Source organism: Haplochromis burtoni, unplaced genomic scaffold, assembly GCF_018398535.1.
Source record: "Haplochromis burtoni strain Fernald_Lab_line unplaced genomic scaffold, NCSU_Asbu1 Contig_3, whole genome shotgun sequence".
Taxonomy (NCBI): domain Eukaryota; kingdom Metazoa; phylum Chordata; class Actinopteri; order Cichliformes; family Cichlidae; genus Haplochromis; species Haplochromis burtoni.
Genome location: NW_024582364.1, coordinates 851,142 through 857,141, shown reverse-complemented (window position 1 = coordinate 857,141; position 6,000 = coordinate 851,142). Strand labels below are relative to the sequence as shown.

Sequence of the window (6,000 nt, the reverse complement as noted above, 5' to 3'; positions counted from 1 at the left end):
AGGATTTAAGAGTGTAATAGCGGACTGAAACAGAAGATGGCAGCACTGCATTTACAAGGATGTCAGCTGCCATTAAACCCCGAAGAAGAAGAAGCTCTGTCCCAGAATTCAAAGCGTGGCCCAGCTCAGTTTCCAACAATGACGGCAGCTAGTTAGTTTTAATATTACTCTTATTATTCTTTCTGGGTCACAAAATAAACGTGTAGCCGTGTAAACCTCAAATATCTGCTCAGTTTATCAAGACACCACATATTTTCAAAAGCGCTCCAACGTTTTCGGAGACATCTGTTACTCACCAGCTCGATAGCTAGCTGGGGTTCAAGGCTCACTAGAGCCGGTGAGAACACCGGAGTCCTGGCAAATCGTTTTCAAACCCACTGCCGTCTTTCGCTACTCAGGTTAAACATGATATATAAGTCACTTAGATAACTTAAAAATGTTATCGTTTGGCTTTTTTCAGTATTTTATTTGTTCCTGAGTAAATCGGTTTGGCTGAGATTAAAGTTATAGTTTTTACACAGCTGAATAAACGTCAAGCAGACAGCTGATTATCAGAAGTGTGAGATGCTCGAGAATATACTCCGGTGTCCTGTTATATTTTAGATAGCAAGGAGCAGACGGCTGAGTTTATTAAACTTCACCGAAACAATCTGCAAATTTCATTAAAATTTAATAAACTATCATCTTGTCTTTATTTTTAGTTAGCACATACCTTAAACACTTAAAGCTGTAAGCTAATGATAGTTATATAAGAGTAGACGCTGCTGGTGCAATAAGCTGTACGTTGTATGTCCAATGGATGCATGATCTGATTAGTTGACTAATCTCAAAAATAATCAGTGACTAGTCGACTATCAAAATAACAGTTTGTGGCAGCCCTAACGTTCACACTGCTGGGCTGACCACCGATCCATGCGTTTTCCTGCTTTGAATGGCCAAGGCCGCCGAGGTACCTCATTGCACATTTTTAAAATACACACAAACATTCACAGGCACACACGTGTACATATGCTGTCTTGGTATCCATGACCCCCAACTGCAATTTCCATACCCCCCTCTATATCCTGCCTGCTGATCCCTCCATCCCTCCCTTCATCCGATTCACTCTAAACAGATGAGGTCATGGTTAAGACTCAAACTCCTTGTGCTGCCAGTTTACCCAGTGCACCATTTATTCTCATGCAGCAGTCATGCACATCTGTGCAACATTTGTGTTTGGGTATGTAAGGGTGTATGGTGACCCTGTGTATATGCCATTGTACTGACTGGCCCCTTGTGTCCATGAAGACATGTTTATATGAGTTTAGGATTAGTTTGGGGTTAGGGTTGGCCGCTGATGTGTTTCAAAAGCAATTTCTCTTGTTTATTGTTTTACTATCAAAGAATTGTATACCACTGGCTTAGTTAGAAATGTCAGTTTTTAAGAATCACAATTAATTCAGACTCATCAAATCTTAAATGAAGGTGATACTATGAATGCTTTTGAGTAATTCATTCATTGTGATTCATGCGTATGTCAATAATTTAAGGTTTTATGGTTGTTTTCAGGCTTTCAGCCAATACATATTTACAGTAATGATATGCTATATGAAATCAGCAAGGTAAATAGTGCTGATCTACGGTACTGTCTGACTCAAACATTTACAAGAAAAGACACATTTTTGGCAGTTACAGAAATACAGTCCAAACATTTTGCCATACAAAATTAACTTTTGCATCCAGTCACATCTTTATTTAATCAAGACGAGTTTTTGTTGGTATATTTTTTAAATTATATTATGATCTGAACCAAGTGTTGGTAGGTGATTGGCCAGAAGATCATGACTTTTTTTTTCTGGCACAATCACAACTCTTGATCTGGATTGTGATTCTGGTCAGGGGTTTGATCCCTCGCTCCTCCTTTTTGGCAAATTCCCAAAGAGTGTGTATGTGCAGGTGGGTGAATGTGTTTGCTTGATACTTAGAAAGGCATACGAATGTAGCTTGTAGTAAAAAGCTAGATTATTAGAAGAGTCAACTAATTTCACAATACCAGAACCACTTAATTATCAACATATAGAAAAGAGGAACAATCTGAAACAATATCGCCCACCCTTAATCTTAAAAGGAAGAAAAACCACAAGATCCTAATATTTCCAGGAATTTCCATTCCCAACACTAAGCATCATTACATGCTACATTCCTACTGGATGATAAGTAGATGTAGGGCGTAGTAGGGTTGTCAAAAAAATCAATTCTCAGATACTAAAAATTACTATCAAATTACTCATTTGTATCAGTATCATTACCACCAGTGCAGTCTTTGCCTCCTCTAGTTGACACACTTCACCCAGCACCTCTCCTCACTAGCAGCTGAAATATTTGACATTAGCAACACTGGACAACTTTATTTAGATTAATTTAGGGGGGTTTTTTTTAGCCTTTTTTCGTGACAGGAGACTAGAGTAGTAAGGAAAGGAGGGAGAAAGCATGGACATGCAGGAAATGGCACAGGGTGGACTCTGCAGAAGCCTTTAGGCATTTGGTTTGACTGTTCAACCCAATGAGTTATACCAGCACCCCAAGACTGAACAAGTCTTTACAAAGAGTAAAGTATTACATACTCATAAACGTTAGCCTGACTGACACACACATTAACGTTAGTCATTTAACTATAAGCAGTTCCTCACAGTTCCTATATTAGCAATGTGTTATTAAGTTGGTAAAGTTTGTATTGTTCTAATCTTTTTCCCCCTGTGCTTTTTTTTTTCTTTTACACTGCATTTCGGTAAGTTTGACATTCTAGTATTTTGATAACCCTAGCAGGCTATAGTTTCAGTTACAATGTGAGTTGTAGCTTCTTTAACTTTGTCCCAGGTCAGGTCACAAACAGTCATCTTGAAATCTCTATCACAATCTGATGTAAGACTGTTGTTTTAGAGCCTCGATCACTACAATTACCGTATTTTTTCGGACCATAAAGCGCACTGGATAATAAGGCGCAATGTCGATGCACAGGTCTGTTTTCATACATCAAGCGTACCGGATTATAAGGCGCATTAATCGAAAGCAGAGCTGTGTGTTTTAATTTTTTCAGAAATCTCTCAATCAGAACATGCTATATCATGTTTAGGTGGAAACTAGCAAGCTAACTTCCTGCTAACTTCTAACTCTGTTAAATTTAATAAATTCTGTTTTTATGGATGCCTGCATGTTAAATTTAATTGTTACACCTGGTAAAGCAGCAACGCTGATCATTTTATTAAAGATGAAAGAATTTAGACAGTTTTTAACTATTATTATAGGGCGCACTGTCGATTTTTGAGAAAATTAAAGGATTTTAAGTGCGCCTTATAATGTGGAAAATACAGTAATCTTTTTGGTCGGCCATACTTGACATGTTGCATAGATATTCAAATGGGTTAAAAATCTAGTGATTCCACGTGATTCTTTGGGTGTTATTGTCCTGAAAAGAAAGTGGCTCTTCTCAAGACAGAAATGTTAAATCATGGATAAAGCTGATCATTGAAAACAGCTTTACATTCAAGTTGCCAGCAAAATACTCCTCACAGTGTAGCAAAGGCACTAAATGCTCTCACTGTAATGATAAAGCTTTCAGGGTTTTTTTTCTTTATTTTGTGCCTGTCTGTACAATCGAAGATAAAAATGTCCTTCTGACATTCATTCTTTACAACATGATCAGTCTTTTAGTTCTTTTGGTCAAATGGCTTTAATCGTTTTTCTTTTTTCCCCTTTGAATTGGTGTACAGATTCTAGTTATTTTCTTAGCTAGATTAGTCCTTTTAATAGATGCTTGGAATTACCACATGTACAAATATTCACACACTTAGGCAGAACTAGCTTCAGCATGCTCTCATTGAGAATCGTTGAGTTTCTAATCCTTTGAGCAGCCAGCTGGATGAGAGGCATTGAGTTACAAACACTCACACACTGCAAGGTGATGAGTGAGGAACTGTAACCATGGCCTGCCAAATCCCCGCACAGAGATCACTCAATCTGTCAAACCGAAGCCTGCGCACAGTGTAGACACTCACACATCTTGATGCAAACACCCTTCCATGAGGGGATTTGGTGTAACCGATCAAACAAAATAGTTACAGGAATCGGTGTGTGCTCTGGGTGAGCACAGTCGGCCATTTCTCTCGAACACTGAAAGGAGAGATTACAGGGAGCATTTTTTATTTTGTTCACTCTGCAAACAGTGAGGTTACACAAAAGTGGACGGATATGCTGATTAATGCTGAGTTCTTTCACAATAAGCCAAACTAGTGAAAGGAGTACTTTGCATGCACGTTTTGCTTTGTACGCCAAAAGCCTCTTTGACATTTTTATTATCGTTGAGGCTTAATCACCTGGTATAATGAGCGCGTATGAACTAAAACAGCTATATATACATTGGAGTTTGTGATTCAAGGCTTCACCTTTGGTCCACATCTGTTAGTCAGCCTGTAAGACTTGACACAAAAGGTGAAGAAAGAGAGGAGTGAGAGATGGGACTGAGGCTTTTCATGAAAGCGGCACAGCAAACATGCTTAGATGTGTCTTTTTTTATTTCTTTCCCTCTTTCAACAGTCTTGCTCCACACCCTTACTCCATGTGCATTTTCTCTGTTTTTTCACTGAACTGCAATGTTGAAACTTCATAATCTTAAGAAGACCAGGCAAGACTTGTACATGTTAAAAGTGACCCACATTACTTTTTTCCCAGGGTGAGATGGAAAATATTCAGTGGTTTGTTTTTGTTCTTTTTTATGATGAACACATTAGTCAAAGCTTGTGTATCCTTCAAACCTACACTGACTTGATGACCAGTGTCACACAGCAGAGTCATTTCAAGTTCTTAGCTTCAAAAATCCTTTGAGGAATCAAAATATAAAAGAGATTGAACAAATAGACTGTTTTTATTGGAAGTGTGGTAAAAAGTCTGACTGGCGTGCATGCATGCATGCATGCATGCAGCTGAGCGAAAGTATTGTCAGTTTTCATACTGCAGTATACCAACAAGTGCACTGTAGCTCAAAACATTCACTGGTACTGAATATACAATTATATGGAAATAGTAAAATAATATTATTTTACCTCCGACACGCAGCTAAACGCTGCTCTGGGCGAATCGGTTCTTTGAAAAAGGTGAAATATTTACAAAAGCAGTCATGATAGAGCTTCAACTCCTGAATCAAACCATGAAATTCTCCCTGCTGCTGTCTTCTCATGGGAATTGGATGAAGCCTGAATCTCTGTTTCATGCTTTCTTTGTTTATTATATACATCATAGCTTTCTTTATGTACGTGACATTGCTGAATTTTGTAACTTGTAAATAACAGAGTTGTGAATGTCAGCCTTTACTGGTGGATTCATACCTCATACAACAAAGAAAGTGTCCTTGAAACGGGTCAGGATTGTGCAAGCACTAGTTTTGGATTGAAGTCAGTTACCACTAGGACAAATCCGAATCTGTGTGTGATTGCTTGTGCACCAGTGTGTGTGGTCCTGACCTGTCCAGTGATCCTGGCTGTTGAAAGGCCAAAGTGTCTTTGCCTCTCCAGCTGACTCCACTCGGCTGTCGCCTCTGAGTGTACGCCTGCGTGCGTGCATGTGTGAATGAAGCAAGCACGCCTTTGTCCATTTAATGTGTGTGGCTGTGTGAGAGTGCTCTGTTTCTGAACATGTGTGCGAGCTTATCAGTCTGTGATAGAGCGAGGAGAGAGCTGAAAGGTCTCAGAGTCTCAGGAGTCAGGAGATCTCTTGCAGGCACCTTTAATTTTACTGTGGCAGCTTCCTGTCGCCAGGTCAAGATTAGAGTTGCATGTAAATCTAGGTCAACTTGACCCTTGATCTCATACTCTACGTACTTTGATCCTTTTTTAAACCAGATAATATATTACATTTATTTTATATAAATACTTTTTTTTAAAAAACAACTTCACTGTAATCTTTCCTTTTCTTTCTTTTGTTTGACAGTCTGTGGATTCTTTGCTCATGTGTTTTTCTTCCTTATCC

General features: G+C 38.8%; 1 protein-coding gene across 1 annotated transcript in view; it reads left to right on the top strand.

The window, feature by feature from the left end:
• Window positions 1–6,000, top strand: part of eif2b3 (eukaryotic translation initiation factor 2B, subunit 3 gamma) — a 33,864-nt gene that overhangs the window by 5,231 nt on the left and 22,633 nt on the right. The window lies entirely within an intron of this gene.